Genomic DNA, 22,209 nt, shown 5'->3' on the forward strand with positions numbered 1-22,209 from the left:
CATTACACGCATACATCACATACACACATCACATCACACACAGACATTACCCAGAGCACTCACATGCATATCACACACATCACATCACATTATAACACATACACACACACACACACACACACACACACACACACACACACACACCAGAGGGAAGTGAGAGTTTTCTCAAGGTCGTAATATTTTATTGGATTGTTATGAGAATATGATTTCATATGTACACAAGGTCTTCCATGGCTCTGTGCAAACAACAGGACTTGTATAATTAGTTATGATGCTTTGGATAATAAAGATGACATCACACTAAGGATGGATGGACCAAACATCAAGGCACGTTGGCAATGCTGGAAAGAGCTGGCTAGATTTCTGCTCTGAGATGGGAGTAGGCGCCATCCTGCTTCTCCATCTCTACCATGGTACTCTGTGCTCACTGTAGGGTCCCACCAGATGACAGAATTTCATGGGGCTCTGGGTTTTACACAAGCTTACCACACACTAACTGTTCTACATAGGCTCATGGAGGACAGGGAGTGGGCAGGAGGAAAAGCAGATGAAGAGAGAAACAGGAGGAAAGGAAGAAGTCAAACAGGCCATGTCTCTTTTCTTGGACATGACGTGGCTGCTACCTCACCTCCATTATATGTGACACCTTCGATGATGGGCCAGCATCCTATTGCCCACCTATCTCTAACCAGACATCTTTCACCATTTCGGGCCTGATTTCTTCCTCCTATCCTGCCCTTCTCTCCCCTTCCCAGAGGGTAGAAATGTCAGCAGTGTCCCAGACAGAACAGTGTAAACTACTAATGTCTTCCAGTCATATGAAGATGGAAAGCTCATGTAGACATGATAGACTGAAACACACACACACACACACATGCAAGCATGCACACACGTACCCTCATATATAAGCACAAATGCAGCCTACTGATAAAAAGAATTACAATACCTTCAGCACACTTCTTTTCTAATGGGAGAAGCGGTAAACTGAGAAGACAAAGTTCCTTTTAAATGTTCCCTCCCAGGAGAGAAAAAGGGGGTTAAAACTTTTGAAAGCTGGAAAAAAAATCATGAACCAAAGTATCAGGCAGAGTCCTCAGCCTGCAGGAGAGGGCAAGGACAAGAAGCTGAGTCACTCTGTCACTCTGGTGGCTTGCAGAAAGGCTCAGAACAGCAGGTAGCAGAGACACCTGAAAGCAAAGGAGCAAAGGAAGGTTACATTTTCTTTAATGGAGAGTTTATTTTAAGCTGTTTCAAAGGTGGCGCTGAACAGTCAAATCTCCTCCCTGACACGAGGCTACATAACTGCCCCTGCCCATACCTTGGCGGAAATTCAGAAACTTCTTAAAGAGCCCAAACCAGAAATGCTCAGGGGCAGCAAGCAGAACCAGGGACAGACTAGGAGAAATAGAAAGACATCCAAGTCCTGGCCTGTGACTCCCTCACCACTCCTTCTATCCTGCAGTGGACCCCGCTCAAGCCACCAGGCCTGCAATAGTAGAGTCATGTCAGGGAAAAAACCTAGATGCCAATACAGGACTTCCTCTGAACAGGGTGGAGCCCCAGTCACCTTAGAGCTGAGCCTGTGAGTTCTCGATTCTCAGCTATGCCAACACACTCTGTTCTAAAAGCATGAATCCAAGATGAGAGCACAAAGACTCCGTCAAATGGGAATGCGGTGGAAGGGAGCTCTCAGATCGGGTTTGCCACATCAGAGCCAGGCAGTACTCAGTACTCAGTTTCCTGTCATTCTAAGGCTCATCTCCGCCCACCAGGACAGGTGGCAGTCACACCCAGACATAAGTGCAGCAGAGGAATCGAGGCTTCCTTTGGCAGATCTTGGGCCTGGCAGTTGGAACACTTTCGGTCCAACTGTGTCTCCAGAAATAAGCCTCTTAGCGGAAGTTGCGTCTCCCAATTCTCACGTTGGCGTCAGTGACCGACAGCCATTTGGTGCTCTCTGTCTTCCCTTTCTCCTTGACTTTTGTGTCTGCCTCCTGACACCTCAGCCTCTACCTATGAAAAGTTATAGATCTTGGCATATAAACGAGGAGGTCAGAGCCAATGGGGCTACATTCTGCCCCCATCCAAACGGCCTGTTCACATGGGTCACAGTACCTCAGTCACTTAGGGAGGCTGTTCATCTCTCCACAAAGAAATGGTGCTTTTCATATGATATAGAGATGGGAATTACCTGAGGGCAGAGGATGCTGGCCACCGAGCATAGCGTGTGGTCTCCTCTTCTTCGTATGGCCAGTACAGCTTCCTCAGAAGGAAGGCCTTGGAAATTTGCTGAATCCTCTAAGGAAGAGCTGGATAGGACAGAGTTAAGTGGTGTTAGGACAAATCTCTCCCCATGAGAACACAAGTGAAAGCAAGGCAGGGTGATGTGACTTTTAAAAAGTCTGTAGGTGAGTACACAGGCATGTGGAGGAGATGTGAGCAACCTTTCATGACTACAAACATGTAGGAGGGGCCCTTAGTACCCTCATCAAAATCTGTGTACATACATTCTCACATGTATGCTCATACACAATTATGAACTCCCACACAGATGACCTTACATTCTCAGTGGCATGTGTTCCTCCACATACTGATATGTCCCCATGCCTGTGAGCTCCCATAAGTAATCCTGTGTATACACCCTCACTCGGATCTCCTCAATCACACACATACACACGATCACTCACACACATGCATTCCCACACGTATGCTCTCACATATAAACCACTCACGTACATGCCCTCAGTCACCCATGGTGTAAGCAGTGTCATCCGTTCCCAGACCCGAGCTTTCTCACATGTTGTCTTTCACACACAATCCCATGTGCCCCATATTACATATGACATCCTGGCATCCTCTGGCTTCTGAAGGAGAAGGGCACTTGGGATGCAACTTTTCTTGGGGACCTATGAAGCTTGTGTAGACTCACAATTATGTCAAGATTTTGTCTGGAGGAAAACTCGATGTAACCCATGCTTCCCGTTGTCTGGGAATTTTATATCTCTTTAGAGGCATGGCTTCTGGTGCTCACGTGTCTCTGTTCCCTTTGGGGATGTCGAGGACAGTGGCAGGGTGCACCCTAGGTACCAGGCCCACTTACACACTCAACATGGGCTCCTACACAGAAGAACTCTGAGCTGACCCAGCCCATTCCCCTGGCTGGAGGCACAGCTTAGCCCAGGAAGGTACCTGCACTGCCTTTAACTACACAATTTAACATTTCAAACATTCAGTCTCTCCCAGCCTCCCAGTCCCTCAGCCCTGCTCATCTAAGCCCCAAAGTACAAGGAGGCCCACCATCTGGGTAGGTGGGCACTCAGTGGCTATGTGCACACTCACCAGCTTTGCCCACAGACTTTATGTTAGGGCAATTATTTCAGGAACTTTATGTGAGAAGGACAATATTCCTGACTCTCTATGATACTGCTTAATGGAGTACATTGAAAAAAAAAAAAACCTTATGAGCTTATTGATTGACTAATGGGCCAACCCTAGCAAATACTCTGCAAGCATAAGAGGTATTTATCATTAAAAGGGACTCTCCAGAAGCGGTGTGTGGACCAAAACAATAAGCAGAGTGCATGTCTGCTCAGGAGGTAGAGTTTGGGCAGGGGTACATGAATTACAGCATCTCAAACATGGAAATTACTGCAGGCTTATTGTTGAAATTGCACCCTCAGGACTCTCTGTTGTTGTTTGGTTTTCGTTTTGGTTGACATTGCTGGTTGTGATGCCCCAAGGCAGGCTGTGGTGGTTGCCATGAAAATGTCCCCTACAGGCTCATGTGTGTAAAGGCTTGGTTCCCAGTTTCTGGTGCTATTTGAGGAAGTGTTGAAGGTGTGTTCCTGTTGGAGAAAGTATGTCACTGGAGGATGTCACTGGAGGATGTCACTGGAGGTTTTGTCACTGGAGGCAGGCTTTGGGTGTTAAACGCTCAGACGACTTCCAGTTTGCACTTTCTTCTTCGTACTTGTGGTTATAGATATGAGCTCTCAGCTTAAAGCTCCCACCACCCTGCCTGCTATCCATTGCCATATCATGGCCACTGTTATGGCCTCTAACCCACTGAAGTTGTGAGTCAAAACAGGCTCTCCATTTTTATTATATTTAATCACAGAAACAGAAAAGTGACTAATGTACAGGTCCTGGACTGGATCAAGGATAGAGGAACCAAGACAAGCCTGGCCTCTGTCCTGAAGTAGGGGGTAGAGACAGACACACAGAAGACTAAATTATAGGAACCTTGGATCATCAGTGCGCCAGAGGGAGGGAGATGCCGGTGCCCTGCACATGGTGAGGGTGAGTTGGGTACACTGGAAGGAGCTGCAGCAGCTAGACTGCAACCTTACCCTACCAGGTAGAGGGTTTTGGAAAGGGACAAGAGAATGATTGGTTTATATATGCTCAGCCCAGGGAGTGGCACTATTAGAAGGTGTGGCCCCGTTAGAGTAGGTGTGGCCTTGTTGAAGTAGGTGTGTCACTGTGGTTGTGGGCTTTAAGGCCCTTATCCTAGGTGCCTGGAAGTCAGTATTCTCCTAGCAGCCCTTAGATGAAGATGTAGAACTCTCAGTTCCTCCTCCACCATGCCTGCCTGGATGCTTCCGTGTTCCTGCCTTGATAATAAAGGACTGAGCTACTCAACCTGTAAGCCAGCCTCAATTAAATGTTGTCCTTTATAAGACTTGCCTTGGTCATGGTGTCTGTTCACAGCAGTAAAACCTTCACTAAGACATAAATTTCTCTTAGAAAAACACTAATCAGCATGAAAAGGAACAGATTAGTCTCTATAGCCCATCTTGTAGCTCAAGTCCTAACCCTATGAGCAGCCTTAGAAGGTTTAAAGGATTGTACATATTTACATAAAGTTGCCAGAAGCACCTGCAGACAAGGCACTGGGAAGGTGTCAGGGGTAGAGAGAAAATGGACCAAATTAGGCCAGCATAGACAAATAACTGCCTTCCTTTCACCCATCCAGCTCTGATAACAGGAAGCAGGGAAGTTGGATAAATTCATTCATTTTATTTTAGGACTTTGCAGGGTCAAACCTGGGACTCTCCTTTGCTGGAGAAATGCAGTACCAGTTATCCTTTACACAGACTCTTGTTTCTCTTACATGTTGGGAATTGTTCCTATATGAACTTAGGACTCAGTTTAAATCAATAACAAAGGATAGCCTTGGAGGAACTTTTAGTACGTGTGCTGGCTAGTTTTATTTCAACCAGACTCAAGCCAGAGTCTTTTTAGAAGAGGGACTGTTAATTGAGAGCAACCCCCCCCATCTTGTTGCCTGTGGGCAAACCTGTGGGGCAGTTTCTTACTTAGTGATAAGTATGGGAGGGTCCAGCTCACTAGTGAGGCAGCCTCTGGCCAGGTAGTCCTAGGTGCTATCACAAAGCAAATTGAGCAAGCCTTGAGGGACAAGCCAGTAAGCAAGCAGCCCTCCATGGCTTTGTCTCCAGTGCCTGCTTCTGAGTTTATGCCATGAGTTCCTTTCTTGATTTCCCTGAAGGGTAGACTACAGGTTGTAAGATCAAATAAACCCTTTCCTCCACAAGTTGCTTTTGACGATGGTGTTTACCATAGCGGTAGGAGCCCCAACTAAGAAAGTATTCATGGTTTAGGATTATATTGTTACATTGATTTTTAGAAACTGCATTTACTTGCTTATTAACATTGATGTGTATGTGTGAGTTAGAGGAGGGGAAGAGGATGAGAGTGGAGAGAGAGAGAGAGAGAGAGAGAGAGAGAGAGAGAGAGAGAGAGCTTTTCACACAGAGATCAAAGGAGAACTTTGTTCCAGTGGTTGGGTTCTAAGGCCTGAACTGTCTGGTTCTTAGAACCTACTGGACCAACCTTACCTGCCCTGTGTTTTTCTTTTTAAAGATAATCTTGCCATATAGTCTAGACTGACTTTGGATTTCTGGTGGTCCTCATGCCTTGGACTCTTGCGGGGGAGGGGCACCACACCAGGCTTAAAAGTTATTCAAGTTGAACTTATTTCTACAAAAGCTGGGGTTTTATTTTTTTCTTTGATTTTTGTTTGTCTGGATTATTTTTTGACACATGGTCTCACATGTAGCTAGCTGACTTTCTTTTGGGGCGGGGAGAGAAAGGTCTGATTATTTTTTTTATTATTACGTATTTTCCTCAATTACATTTCCAATGCTATCCCAAAAGTCCCCCACACCCTCCTCCCCCCCCCCGCTCCCCTACCCACTCATTCCCATTTTTTTGGCCCTGGCGTTCCCCTGTACTGGAGCATATAAAGTTTGCCTGACCAATGGGCCTCTCTTTCCAGTGATGGCCGACTAGGCCATCTTTTGATACATATGCAGCTAGAGTCAAGAGCTCTGGGGTACTGTTTAGTTCATAATGTTGTTCCACCGATAGGGTTGCAGATCTCTTTAGCTCCTTGGATACTTTCTCTAGCTCCTCCATTGGGGGCCCTGTGATCCATCCAATAGTTGACTGTGTGCATCCACTTCTGTGTTTGCTAGGTCCCGGCCTAGTCTCACAAGAGACAGCTATATCACGGTCCTTGCAACAAAGGCTTGCTAGTGTATGCAATGGTGTCATCGTTTGGAGGCTCATTATGGGATGGGTCCCTGGATATGGTGGTCTCTAGATGGACCATCTTGTAGTCAACATTGTTCCTTTCCTGATCTTGCACTATCCACTTCCCGAGTGTTGGAATTACAAGCATGTTCATCGTGCTCTATCAAAAAAGCTATATTGAAAGTTCTTAGAGTTTGTCAAATAACTCCTGGTCAGCCTTTGTTAGTGTCCTGAAAGTGCTGGTTTCCTGAAAGTAGACCTAGTTTAATGTGGGCGAGGACCAAGAAAGTGTACAACCATTCAGGGGCCCACCATGCAGTGAGCACAGGCAGTGCTCCGAGGACAGAAAGTAAGCAAGAGGTGAACAGTCTGGAATCTGGTGCTTCTCAGACTGTAGTGAAAGAAGTAGACACAGTCAATTAAATAAACATGGAAGGAGAAACATAAAGTGGTCCTGTGAAGGGAAAGCCAGGGAGTAATAAAATAAGAAGATAGTTGAACTCAGTTTTACAAAAAGGTCAAGGGGACGTCAGTGTGGGGCCTGCAGAGGCTGAGCAGAAGATTAAGACAGAACCAGAGGAGGCTGAGAAATAGATTAAGACAGAACTAGGGGAGGCTGAGAAGTAGATTAAGACAGAACTAGAAGAGACTGAGAAGTAGATTAAGATAGAACCAGCAAGGGAAGCAGAGAGTGTGTGGCTGGGGTAGAGAGAGCAACAACATGCAGAGAGGTGGCCAATCACTGCCAAGTGTGAGACAGGCCGGGATGCAGAAGGAGGTCAGAGAGAGAAAGACATAAAAACTGAGGAGTGCAAAGCAACTACTCACCCTGAAGAGTTAACCACAGGAAGGGACTGCTACCAAGAGGGCCTTGCTTCCTGACATTGGTTGTCTGTGGCCAGGATCTGTGACACTTCTGCACCTCTTTGAACACTCAGCAGTTATCACAAAAGACCATTCCCCAGTGTGCAAACTATTTTCACACCAGCTATTGCAATCTGGGGAAAACAAACATGAAAAAAATACTGAGAATTAATTCCTAGTGAGCCAATCAATAGCCCATCATGGTCACACAGAACAAAACACTCTTGGGGTGGAGGGGAGGTAGTATGCATAGGAAATCTAGATAAATGACAGACCGGCCCTCTTCTTTTCCCCAGAATCAATGACCTTGCAGTGCAATTTAGTTTTAGTTTTATCTCAGAAATGAAGGAGTTTGTAGTAAATCTATTTTCCTTTGTGGTAGCAAGGAACACCCCACCCCATGTCCCACTCTCTGCTTCCAAATTGATCACCCCCTAGGGAATGACTCCTGAGCTGCCAGGAGCTTCCAAGGTGATAAGTAGACTGGAAATGGCTCTGGAGGTCCAGACATCACTCTGCATTCAAGATGCAGGAGAGGAGAGCTCTCTCTAACTGGAAGTGGGAATAACGACATGCTAGAGTAAATGACAGAAATGAGCCGACTCTGATCTGTGCAGTTCTACTCAAAATTTCTCCCACTTGGAAAAAAATCAAGACAACCCCCAGACTTCTACATGCACTCTTTACCTGGATGCAAATGTTTTCTGTCTTAAGAAGTATGCTCTTTTCTGCCTCCTGTCTGAGCAATTGTTTCTCAAAGCAGGCAGCCATAGTTACAACCAGGTCACAGTACACACTGGTGCTTCTGGGCCTATTTTTGACCACGTAGTATAGAAAATTTTATCTTCACTAAGATGTGGCCATAAGACTGGCAACTAAATACCATTCTGTAAAAATTAGAAGAATGAAAAAAATCTTAATATCTTCCTTCTGGTATGTCCCCTCTGGTCTTCTAGTACTCTTCTGGTTTCTTCTTCACTGTGTAAGATCGTAACCGATAACTATCTGGGACCTCTCAAAAGGTGACAGAAAGTCACTGTGATTGACAGAGTTGGGCCTCACGTTTCTAATGGAGTAGGAAGCTTGTTGGATGGGGAAGATTCGGCCTTCATTGGAAAAGCTTTTCTGAATTCATCCCTTTTCAAAATCTAAATGCCACATCACGTCAAGAAGGAGCTTGGAACCTCTTGCAATTGCCCCCCACCCCCCAACATCTAACGTCAGAATAATGAAAAGCTCTGTGCTTCTCTGACTGAAGGCTGACATTCTGTCCTTCATGGATACGTTACTTGCCATAGAGGGAAATGAAGAAATAATTTTCAGAGTTGCTATTGATCTGGCATTGCATTAAGTGTCTGCTGAGCCAAGCTATTTATTGACTAAGTGCTTGCTGGCCACTTCCAATGAGCTCAGCTTTTTTCTAGCAGATTTTAAGGTGGGGTAAAAAAGACAACAGAATAGAATTCTCAAAACTGTCATGGAGCTGTCTTTGTGACCCCAAAAAAGTCTTTCTTATATTTTACTCACATTATAATGTTTGGGTTCGGCTTTTATTTATAATGAGAGAATAGTATAAAATTATCCCTTGAGACAAACTGCACATGGTTCAGTGCTTCTTGTACAGAATCAAATAGCAGAATGCACATGAAAGGACCACGCCCATTTGTATGTACAGACTTTTATTTTTTATCTTATTTATTTTATTATTTATTTATTTATTTATTTATTTATTTATTTATTGGGTTTTCCAAGAGAGGGTTTCTCTGTATAGATCTGGCTGTCCTGGAACTCACGCTGTAGACCAGGCTGGCCTCGAACTCAGAAATCTGCCTGCCTCTGCCTCCCAAGTGCTGGGATTAAAGGCATGCACCACCACGCTACGCCCTGCTGAGACTTTTATTTCTTTCAGGGGTTGGGCACTGCAGCCAGAACTTTGTGTTACTAGACAAATACTCTTCTCCTTACTAATTTATGCCTCCAGACTTCCCATTTCCCCCTTTGATATTAATTGAAATAAGGCTTTGTTTTAAAGTCAGTCCTTTACTTACATGCACTCCTTGAAGCAATTTAAAATCACAAAAGAAATCAAGGAGCCATCCATCCATTTTTGCCCAAAGCCTAAGGACACTTCTACGAACTGAGCAAACCCATTCCCCCAGACACGGGTCAGGAAAGAGCATTAGAGCACCCAAAATGTAAGATCACTTTCCCCTACAGGACAACTATAAGGTAGATTAGTGTTGCCTTTCCTTATCTTCATATAAATGAAATATCTAGGTTTGTAAGCATCCACAAGGTACACTCAAGGACAGATGTAAAGGTCAAATAAGTCCAAGGTTATACCTAGAATATTGTACATACATGTATGTATATGCAAATATACAAATGCAACTGGCTTTGACAGGTGTAAGACTCCAGGGAGCCTTAGCTTACCGGGGAACCCCTGAGTGAACTACGTGGAGACCGGACTGATGCAAAAAGCAAGAGGAATTTATTGTTTCAGTGCACTGGGGTCATCCCAGACCCGAATGAGAAGCAGCGACCACCAGCACCTGTTTGGTGAGGTTTTATATGGTTTCCAGGGGCAGAATAGAGCATCAGCAACTAGGCCCAATATGATTAGTGGAACAGTGCACCCTTTAAACTGATTGGTCTTTAGGGAATGAGGTGACAAGGACTTCCCTTGTCTGAAGGTGAGCAATGGTCAGCCCTGTGGAATGTGTCCCCACCCTCAGGTCAGCTCCTGCCCTGTGGTCTGAAAAAATGTTAATTAGCCTCTCCCTTCCAGAGGCAAGTGTTTCATGACTTTCCCAAAGTTTCTAAGCTGACCTTTTCATTCCCTTCCCCCCTTTCTTTGTGCATGCTTCAATCTTGACGCTATTGTGGCTAGTTATGCAGCTCATATCCCTGGTCCTCTGTACTTAGCTCTTGATATCTTTGTCTCAGGACCATCAACTGTACCATCACCTATGCAAGCTTTAATAAAAGCAACTAAGCAATTTAGGATGTGAGGGCCAAAGGTCAGAAGCAGGAACAAAATGATCAGGGGGTCCTAACAATGCAAAAATCAAGGTAGTAAACCAGGGGGAGGAGTTAAACCAAGACTTGAACCAGCCCTGTCTCTGTTCTCTCTTCTGCCTGTCTAACCAAAAATCAAAGCTCCAACCCCAATCCTTTTATTAAGAGGGGCCGAACAGGCATGCCCACCTAATACAGACAATCCAGGACAGCAAGATTAAACTGCATGGGAAATCGCTTTAGCAACACTTTCAAAAGGCTGTGTGAGCCTCTCTCCTGCAGAGTAATAGTAAACACTCACATGATTTCAGGTTTGACACAAATGCACTTCCGTCTGCAGTGTTACAGTGACTCCCTCCTTTAGAAACTTTGCAAAAATTTTTCTAAAGCTTCTAAAATTCCCTACAGCCTAGAGCTCCTATATAAATATTCACAAGAGTTTTTCCAAGGCAAAAAAAATTGCTTCTTTTCTTGGCTTCTCATGAGCAAAACCAATGAGAGTTCACTGCAGTGAGAGGTGACACACAAGCATATTTTATTTGAACATCAGTTTTAAAAGCAACCCTTCATAATTTCTAGAAATGGTAATCAGGGAAGCAGAATATTAATGAGACATCAGATACATTAGCTTGTATGGTGGGGATTTGCTTCTCCTCCTGAAAATAAAAATAACCTATGTAAAAATAAGTCTTCCTTCCTATTGTACCATAAGAGTCAAAAATTACCTTTTGTAATAAATCATGCCTTCTTATTTTAATTGAAGGAACTTTTTTTTCCTTCTTCTTTTCTAATCTTGCCTGGGAAAGGAGGAGGAACAGTAGAAAGAGATCGATACATAAACTCCCACACTCTGAACAGGTGTTGGATGAACTTGTATGAATCTGAGGAAAACCAAAAGGAGATGAAAAACAACATAGTTTCAGTATCTATGAAGCCGCAGAACTAGGCAGCTTTGGCCCTGTGGCTTTGTCTTTAGAGTCAAAGGGCTAAGGTGATAAAATGCTGATTTGTGGGATAATCAAAAGGGAACCTGAAGTAAATGATTGGATTGATAGGCAATTCCTAAGGAAGTAGCTGATGCAAAATAAAACTCTGAGCTTTGATGTGAAAGAGCTCTCAAGTAGATCACAGAGCGGTCAGCTTGCATCCATCACTGTCTAAGCCTTCTTCCCAAGCTTCCAACCACCCCTTGCTCACACCTTTACTTTGATAATCCCTCTCATTCTGGACCAAGATAACAGGCCCCTTGGTTGCTCTGTGGCAGCAGATTTGACACTTGATCAGTTGTGTCTTTCAGGGAAGAGACAAGAAGCAATATGGCAGCAAAGATGGGCATCTGTTTTCGTTTCCTTTCTGTAATTCACAACTGGTTAAACATGAGGGAACTGTTGTTCTCTGAGTGGGTTGAGAGGCTCTCAACAATAGCATTGCTATTGTTTTACAAAGGATCTTGAGAACGCTCCATCCCCCAAAGCCAATGTAGTATAGCTCTCAACATCACACTGCACAATCTAGGAATGGAAGGTGACATGAAAATTGTAAGGTTACAACCTTCGTTTATAAGGAGAACTAAACAAAGATGTGAGAAAGACCTAGAAGGCTGAATACCACATATCATGCTTAACAGTGAGTTAGCTTACCATATTGGAATAACAGACCCCAGCATGGATTTTGTCTTAGTTGCCTACCCTTCCATCCCACACATCTTCCAGATGCAGGGACGGCATATTGTGTATATTGCTGTTTTTACTGTCCTCTGAAGTGTCCTAAAACTTACAGCCTGGTTATCACAGATCAGAATTCCTTCTGGTCAGCAGTAATTGGACAAGAGAGCTGTTCTAATTTCATACCACTTTTTATAATCATATCCCAACTCACAATAGACCCAGACACACATAAAAGCGAGCACTGGAAGGCATTTAATAACCTTGCTGGCACCCTCCAGAACGTGGGTCTGAAGGGACACTTCCTACACACATGCTGCCATGCCAATTCTTAACTCCTTCCCAGAGAATCATAACTTCGGTCAAATATTATATTTTATATCTCAAAATTAATTTTCTAAGAAGAAACTTCAATTTATCTCAATACAAAGCATCTTCCAAAATATTTGCTTAGTCCAGGAGGAGGCTTTTTTTTTTTTCTGCAACAGAAGTTTACTGGGATTGAGGGTTTTGTTTGTTTGTTTTGCCAATTTTAGTTGTGTGGGGGTATCTGACACCAGCTGACATCAGGATGGCTCTGAATGCAGTTGTCATCAGAGCCCCAGGGTGAGAAATGGGGACACTAAACATAAGTTGTTAGGATACAGATGGAGGTTTCACAAAAATAGGTATTTCAGATTTCCCAGAGCTAGACAGGAATTGATGGAATGGTCCGGACTGCCATAAAGAAATAGGTCGTCATACCTGTTTATCTTTAAGCCTGTGCTTTCTGTAAAACTGCAAACATTAAAAAAAAAAAAGAACAATAGAATTCTCTGTAAACAGGCATAACAACAACAGTATTTCATGCAGATTCTTCTGATATTTACTGCTCTGTGGTATATGTGGTGTGTGTATGCGTGTGTGTCTGTATATGTGTGTGTGTGTGTATTTGTGTATGCATGTGTGTGTATGTGTGTATATGTGTGTATGTGTGTGTATTTGTGTGTATGTGTGTGTGCATGTGTGTATGTGTAGTGTGCATAAGTACAATACTCACAGATCTTTTCTCTAGAACCCCTGCAGATGCTTAACATAGTGGCTCTCAACCTTCCTAAAGCTGAGACCCTTTAATACAGTTCTTCATGTTATAGTGACCCCCCCACCATAACATTATTTTGTAGCTACTTCATAACTGTAACTTTGCTACTGTATGATCATAATGTAAATATCTATAATGCAGGATATCTGACATGCGACCCACACAGGTTGAACACCACTGCCGTAGATGCTTAGGTTTTTATACAAAAGGTCATCGCCATGTTGCATACAACCTACTCATGACCGCCTTATACATTAAATCATCTCTAGATTACTTGTAATACTTAATAAGATGTAGATGCCGTGTAAATGGCCCTTGCACTTTATTAAGAGCTAAGGAGAGGAAAAGATCTCTATGTATTCAATGCTGGTGCAATTTCATTTTCAAAATATTTCAGTTCATAGCCAATTGACTCCAATGACTTGAAACTTGTTGATTGACTGAGTGATGGCCGCCTTACTACTGTGTGTGTGTGTTTGTGTGTGTGTGTGTATACCTTTGTAAACATGTATGTGCATATATGTAAACATATGTACACTGTGTACATGTTATTATAGATACATATGTTGTTTATAAGTTACTCCTCTTCCCAACTCTCCCAGACATTTTTCATGTTAATCTTCGTACTTCTGAGTCTTTATTTTAAGGACCTGACAGCATTAAAAAAAAGAGCCTCCTTTGGATGTATGCATCATTATAACATCATTGTGTGAGAGAAATAGGATACACAGTGTTTCTGTTCACAGACAGACAGACAGACAGACAGACTGACAGACAGACAGGATTCTTGTCAGCTCCAGACCCCAGGACACAACACCACCAGAGTCAGCCGTGTCTGTCACCTTTACAATTCCAATGATTTAGGGGATGGTGAGGAGCTTAGACAGGTTCTCACCATGAAGCTGTGGCTCTTCTAGAAATCACTCTGTAAACCGTGAGGTGACCACAAACCTGCAACAGTCTTCCTCAGTCTCTCTGGTGCTCACATTGTGACCATGAATCACCACACTAGGCCACACCTGCCTGCTAAGTCTCCTTCCTCGGCCACTTTCAACACATTCCCTCTCTTGGAAATGTCGCAAGGGTGTCTTTTCAGCAGACTGGGCTGTGCTAGCTGGATTGATTTGCAGACTGCAGTTAAAAGGGATAAAAAAAAAAAAAAACCATTCCATTCCACCACAGCGATGGTCATTCACGCCCCAGGAATAAAACCATCCTACTAGGTTGTGTGTGTTCCATTTGCTGGTGGACACTCAAAGACAACCAGTGCTTCAGTCCTGGATTATGCACATACATGTTTCTTTAAGAAAAACAAACTTCTGAAAATGACAACTGTTTATCCACTCTTAAATGGTGGAGGACAGTGTATGGTGCTCCAACTCTCTGGAGACCCCAAGTGGGGGCCTCCAGTCCCACATCTCTGTCTGAAACATCCATGGTCCACATGCAGTTGGTACCCAGGATGCATCTGCAGCTCTACTCCAATCCCCGATTGGTCTCTGCAGATGTGATCCATCCCCCTCCACCTTACTGAATCTAGAGCTGGTGCTGTCCTAACTTGGCTTGTCCTGTCCCTGATCCCTGTTATGGTCACACTCACCTCTGTCTCACAGTCCCTTTCAATGACCCAGCCTCTCCAGCAACAGTTCCTCAGAGATCCACAAGCTTTATCTTCTAGCTAGAGCTGGTTTCCAATCCCCTGTCCCAGTCTGACTCTCTTTTGTACTCAGACTAGCCAAATGGTGATGTAACCAGTGCATTCTTTGCTCTGCACCAAGGAGTTCTGAACTTTCTTCTGATACTCCCCTCCCTCCCGAGCCTCTCCGACCTTGAGCCGGCCTTACCAGATTCCTGCCTAGCTTGCTTTCACCCACATACCACCACATTCATTACGTTCAAGTCCTCACGGTCATCCATTTGCCCACACAATGGACCACCTGTTTCCAGAAAATCCACAGGGGGACTCCAACTACATCCCATCTCTTTAAAACATAGAGCTATCATTGATCCTTCTCAGAGCAATCTGCTGGTATCAGGGTTGAGATAAATTGTACCTTGGTCCCTCTCTCCAGAGGCTGGGTCTATCACAGCATGGAAAGGTGAGTGAAAAGGCCCCGTGAATTCTGTGGAATGAGTACAGAAAACGGGAATGCTGGGATACTAAGTGGCAACAAACTCAGCCGTAGGTAACTAAGGTAAGGATACTTTGCTACATATGTAACTAAGAAGGGAGACAGTATATCTCAGCATAGCCTGAAGGAGTCTTGAGTTTGCCCTGGCCATAGAGTGGCCCTTGTTTCAGAAGACCTGTCCCTAATATGAGTTTAACGCCTCCCACCAACCATTGTTTTACAGCACCATTCATCCATGTCTGCTGTGGTCCTCCCGGGCATACCTTCAGCTGTATCCAGCCCTCGTAAGTCATAAACAGTTTGTCCCCACTATATGGGCTCAGCATATTATAGACTTCTCCCTTGAGTCCCTTGATAGTGAATTAAGAGCTGTACACGGAAGCAAAGAATAATAAGACCTAGTTCTTATCCCAGGAAACCCATAACCTATTCTATTAACTTGCTGACTCTTGCCCGGGCATGTTACCCTTTTATAATTATTTTAAGATTTTGATTGCTATGTAGCAATTGAACATTTCAGGGGATTCACTGACATACTGCGTTACCTATATGCTAGATACACTTACCAAATTCAACCTTGGTTAATACTCCCATGTGTACATACAGCATGGTATCTACCCAGGAGCACCCGAGTACATTTCATAGCTTAGATATGTGCTAGCATAGCGTTGTGCTACAGTGGGTTATCTGGATCACAGGATAGTATAATTTTATGTGTTGAAGAAAGGTCTATATTGCTTTTAATAATAGTTTCTGACTAATTAATAATTAATAATGACTTCCTTTCTCTTAGCACCAACATTTGTTATTATTCTTATTTTCTGAGAAGTATGTTGGTGTGTATGGTGCTGGGGGATAAAATCTGGGTTAAGGTTAGGGTTAAAAAAAAAAAAGAATGAGTTCTGCCAGGTGAACAGTCCCCTAGTCTTATCATTTTTTTCTGCATTATGCATTCTAATTGGGGTGTCTGTACAGTTTGGTTCACTTTTCTCTAATAAGATACTAAGCAAATTTTTTCCACATAATTATTGTGGATATTTTTTTCTTATTGGGAAGTACTATTTGGATATCCAAATTTCAGATCTATTACATTTTTGGTTTTTTGCTAATTTTTTTTAGATGTTTGTGTACTCTGGATATTAATTCCCTGTTAAGAGTAGTTGGCAGGTGATTCTGCCTTTTCTGGCATCTGTCTATTCTGTCGACAGTTGTCTTAGCTTTAGAGTTCGTATTTGATGCAATTCTCTATTCCTGAGTTGGCTTTGACTGGCTGAAATGGTTGGGTAGTTAGTTGGATGTTGTTATTAATGCCACACATACCAGTTGGTTCACGTCACAAATCCAATTTATTTCCCCTGACGTCTTTCTGCCTTCTCTTCCTTGTTTTTTTTGGTCTTCGTTCCTGTTGTGATTTGAGTCATTAGTGGTGCCTGGGAGTTTCTCAGTTTAGCTCAGATTATTCAACTGTCGTGTTCTTTCTGAGTCAGTTTTGGGTGTTTGGGGGTAAGAGACTCTTCTCCTTAAGATCCCCAACAACTCTATCAGTACATATTTAATCTAGAGCACCTTAGGGGTTCCAGGCATTCACACTGCGAGTTGCTAGACCCAAGACTCTCTAAGCTTCCTGGAAAATCAAGAATCCAAATTGGAAAGAGCACGGACCAGGCAAGCACCCACTACACATCGCTGTGTGTTAATACTTCTTATCGTAAAGCAGATGAACCAGGGACAGAGTCCTTGGAAGTGGATTTCCTCCCTGGCACCTTTGCCACCAGTTGTGTTTAGAGAGCAACTGCTTCCTTCATTGGGTTTATTTTCCTGTTGTTCAGCTATGTTGGAGTCTCTGATGATCAGTCCTGGACTAAATAATACCAGTTACCTCTGAATTCAAAACTTCTTTTTGTTATTAAGCGAAATCTGTAATGATTTAACTTAAGGCCTCAAGTGATTTGATGTTGGTCTATACAGAAATTGAAACTATGTAAAGAAAATATCTCTTTTTGTACAAGTAAAGGTCAAGTTATTTTGCTGTTGTTTCTTTTTGCTTTTTTTCATTTCATTTTTACTTATTCACATAACATCCTCTTCACTGCCCCTCCTCCCCCTCCTCCTGATCATCCCCTCCAAGATTTCTTCCCCTCCCCTTCTACTCTAAGTAGGTGGGGGCTCCCCTGGGTATTCTGCCATCCTGGCACATCAAGTCTCCATGAGGCTAGGCACTTCCTCTCCCATTGACACCAGACAAGGTGCCCAAGAAAGAAAAACATATCCCACATACAGGTATAGGCAACAGCTTTTGGGATTGCCCCTGCTCAGTTGTTTGGGACCCACATGAAGACTAAGCTACACATCTGTGACATATATTCAAGAGGTGTAGGTCCAGCCCATATATGCTCCTTGGTTGGTGGCACAGTCTCTGAGAGCCCCAAGGGTCCACGTTAGTTGACTCTATTGATCTTCCTATGGAGTTCCTATCTTCTTTGGGGCCTGCAATCCTTCCCCCAACTCTCCCACTAGAGTCTCCAAACTCCATCCACTGTTTGGCTGTAGGTTTCTTCATCCTTCTGAGTCAGCTGCTGGGTGGGACCTCTTGGTGGACAGCCTTGCTAGACTCATGTCTACAAGCATAACAGAGTATCGTTAATTGTGCCAGGGATTGGTGCTTGCCCATGGGATGGGTCTCAAGTTGGGTCAGTTATTGGCTGGCCATGCCCTCAGTCACTGTTCCATCTCCTGTGCCTGAGTTTCTTGTAGACAGGATAAATTTTGGGCCAAAAGTTTTGTGGGTGGGTTGGTGTCCCAATGGTTCTGCTGGGGTTCCTGCCTGGCTACAGGAGGTAGTCTCTTCAGATTCCATATTCCCACTGCCATGAGTCTCAACTAAGATCATCCCCATTGATTCTTGGGTACCTCCCCTATCCCAGATCTCTGCCAAGTCCTCTAGAACCCCCACCTCCCTATCCCTGTCAGACGCAGATTTCCATTTATTCTCCAGCTTGCTCTCTCTCTCCTGACCCTCCCCACACCTGATCCTGACACCCCACCCCACCCCCGCATCTCCCACTGCCTATCCTAATCCCCACCTAGTTCCCTCCCTCCATCTGCCTCCTATGACTCTTTTCTTCCCCCTTCTGAGTGAGGTTCAGGCATCCTTTCTTGGACCTTCCAAGCTTTTGGGGTCTGTGGAGTGTAGTATGGGTATCCTGTATTTTATGGCTAGTGTCCACTTATAAGTGAGTACATACCATGAATGTCTTTTTAGGTCTGGGTTACCTCATTCAGGATGATATTCTCAAGTTCCATCCATTTACCTGCAAAATCCATGATGTTTTTGCTTTTAATAGCTGAATAATATTCCCTTGTACAGATGTAACACATTTTCTTTATTCTTATGTTGAGGCACAAGAAGACAAAGCATTGTTATTTGCAGATAATATGATAGTTTAAATAAGTGACTCCAAAAATTCTACCAAAGAACTTCTATAGCTGATAAACACCTTTTAGCAAAGTGGCTGAATATAAAATTAACTCAAAGAAGGAAGTCAAGTTTAAATAGTGACTAGTAAATAATTTATAAATAAGTGGTTCTTGGGCTCTGTTCTTTTCTTCTTGGTCCATCAATAAGGAACCCCAATTTAATAGAGATGTTACTTTTCAATGATATAAGAAAAGACATGGGAACTGTTTCCTTTTTACTTAAAAATAGAAGTTTATATTCCATCAAGTTGAGGAAATAGCTCTAGAAGTTTACAGCCTGTGTGTGATTGAAGATTGCCAATGAGGTGGTGTTTTAAATCACACGAGTCAAAACAAATCCATATCAACCTTCTGGATAACCTCCCGCCCCATATCCAGATTTGAAAGTTCCATAAGGATGAACCTGGAGAGTAGGTACTTTAATAACTATTTCAGTCTCAGTCTTTTCCATGGAAAAGTTACCAGTGCAGGGAGATATAGAAAAATGTGCCATTATGCACAAAGACAGGTATAAGCAGATATAGATAAACCATGTTGAAACATAACCAAAGACCTCACAGTTACTGGGACAAACTGTCTAATATCTGTGTAGTCTGTCTCTTTTGGCTTAATGACACTTCTGAAATCAGCTTCAAAACAGTTGAAAGCAGTTAAGAGAGGAATAGCCACTGCTTAGTCACACACTTCAGAAATGGCTTCCCCTGAGTGGAAAATGTCACTTTAAGAAAGCAATATTGTTGCGAGAGAAACTTCTGTTTCTGTCTTTATAAAGCAATTGGAAAAAAATTAAAGATTTAATGGACATTATTCAAAAGATAACCCTCCTCACCAAACCATTTCAGGGTGTCAACCTTATTTCGTTACTCACGGTCCTTTCAGAAACCACTGTAAAAACTCAATTCCCATTATCACCACAGATCCGAATGCAGAGCTCACCCCATGCCAAGGTTTTTTGACAAAGTCATGGCACCGATAAAACGCAAGTCATACTTGTGTGCATCCTGATCATGGGCTATTACAGCCTCCCCAAGTTGAGAGTTGAATTTTGTTTCTTTTCAAAACACTGTAACACAAGGGCTACATTTTCCCCATTATCTGGATCATGATCTGGCAGTGTGTTGTTTCCAATTGCTTGGTAACAATCTGCAACCCTGGGTGCAGTTGATAGCATGGAGCAAGGTTAATTGGATTGATAACATGGCAACATCCAAATGGCTGCATATTTTAGCATTTCATTTACTGGAAGTTCGAAAGCGTTCTTCATTCCCTACCTCATTTCTGATTAGACGCTATCAATCCCAAAGTTTTAGTGTTTGACCTTGTGGGTCTGACCTCCTCCCCCAAGCATTCAGCCACTTTGGCACTGACTGGGAACTAATTCAGATAACATGGCAGGGCCAGCCTCATTTTATTTTATGAGGAGGGGGGCAGAGACGATTTTCCATGGGGCAGTACTGGTTGATTTATTTTTCTGTCATTGTCCTTTAGTGCTCAGGGAAAGAGAAGGTTTATTTCTGAGCTGACAGAATAGTTGGTGAGCAATATGGATGTCTGCTCCAGGTGCCCACCAAGCATGGCTGCCATGTAAAAATGGGCAGCCTGTTATAGTCGGGCATCTGCTTATCCAGTCTATTGCTTGGTCCGTGCATTAAGTACCCACCTCTAATCGGTTGCTATGAGAATCTGGCTCCAAAGCCCAAAGCTACATCCAGGCTTCCCCAGCCTGCCTGCCACAGTATTCTAGCTGCCAAGGCCTTCCTAACTTGAGAGGGTGGACACATGACCTTGCCTGTCATCCAGCCAATGTCTGTGGAGGGACTTCAGCTTCCAAGTTCTCAGTGTGAAAAGGCATAGAAGGTTTGATACCTCCCTTAGAGAAGTTCAGAGTTGGGGTTTCCAAGATCAGGGGGTTCTGTTATATTGTTCTGCTTGCTATCAGTGATAATTTAGGCTATCATTCTGGCATGCATGGTGTCCTGGACAAAAGGGACAGAGTAGGGATGAGTAAAGACGTTGTATAAAGAAGTGTAAGTAATGTCTCCGATGCCTTCTCCCAGTGTGCATCTAAAGGATGACTTGGAATAAGAGTTCTGGGCCCAAAGCCACAGAGCAACTGTGGCTAAAGAGACAATAGGGATACCCATGCTATATGATGTCATTAACCAAAATAATTGTGTAGAACGATGTTTGTATGGGTGACGTTCCTCACTGTGGCGAGGAGCTTCCTGGAGGAAGGGCTATTTCAGCTCACAGTTCAAAGATACAGTCCAGCATAGGGGAAGAAGTGATAGCAGAATGAGCTCAAGGCAGCTGCTCATGTCTGCAATCAGGAAGCACAGAGCTTACAATTTCTTCAAGACCCCAACCACATTGAAGGGTGCCACCATGTTATCCAGTGCCGTTTTACAGACAAGAACCAGAGGGTTAGCAACCTCCCTACAGTCTCACTCCTAGTAACTGCGAGAAGCATGCTTTGATGACTAAATCTTAAGCCCTTATTATTTCCTCTGACCCAAAGGGTTTTCAAGAAGCACTGGGTATTTCTCCTCCACCATTGACAACTCAGCCCATAGGGAAGTCTCCCAAGTCACCCAGGCTGGGCCAACCTTGGGGGTGGCTGCAGCCAACTTCTTAATTCTTCATTTTACCTGGACAACCAGACCATCTGCTGCTCCAGCCATGCTAGTGTAAAATTATTTTCCTTCTCCCTCAAGCTACTGTGGAGTTTCCAAACTCCCTTCAGCATCTTCCAGCCCAATAGACTCTTTCACTCCATCGTTCCTGAAGACTGCTGGTTCCATCCCAATGGCACACTTTGCCACTTCTAGTGAGGATCACCTTCTACCTTCTGCCTAATATTAAAAAAAAAAAACACTGACATGTTAAGCTTTTTGATAACAATAGATCTATACACCAAAGCTATGCTATTTACCAGCGAAATGACCAAGGGACAATGACATATTCCCTATTGGGTTGGTGGCATAGTAAAAGCCATTTCTTATAGTAGTTGCAAGAACTTTTGTGAAGAGAAGACAGGAACACTTGATACTAATGTTTCTACAGCACCCAACACCAGGCTAGAATGGAACAATACCTGGGACTTTACAGGCATTGTGCAGGAGAAGCCTGTTCCACTGTGAGGTGGTCTTGGGTATGAGTAATTATTACTTAATGCTTGTTTCCTCTCTCTGTGTTGCAAACTATTTCTTTGAAGGAAAAAAAATCATACTTGGCACTGAGGATGTCCCATGTAGCTTCAGGCTGTTAAAGGAAAAGTTGACAATGCTCTAATGAACTTCACCTGTGTCGATGCAGCTACCAAAACTGTTGTGTAGAAAACCAGAAGTATTTTCTGGAAATCCACTGCTTGCACATATGAACAGGAGCATGAAGTGTGTAAGGAACTGAGCCATGTGCA

At 43.5% G+C, this 22,209-nt stretch overlaps 1 long non-coding RNA gene across 1 annotated transcript; it reads right to left on the reverse strand.

The window, feature by feature from the left end:
• Nucleotides 1-973: 973 nt before the first annotated feature.
• Gm36437 lies at nucleotides 974-7,536 on the reverse strand. Its single transcript, XR_385724.2, has 3 exons — nucleotides 7,384-7,536; nucleotides 2,192-2,309; nucleotides 974-1,187 (listed from the first exon to the last, which is right to left on the reverse strand). It is a non-coding gene; the product is annotated as a predicted gene, 36437 (long non-coding RNA).
• Nucleotides 7,537-22,209: the final 14,673 nt, after the last annotated feature.

The sequence above is a fragment of the Mus musculus genome, chromosome 17 (assembly GCF_000001635.26).
Source record: "Mus musculus strain C57BL/6J chromosome 17, GRCm38.p6 C57BL/6J".
NCBI classification, from domain to species: Eukaryota; Metazoa; Chordata; class Mammalia; order Rodentia; family Muridae; genus Mus; species Mus musculus.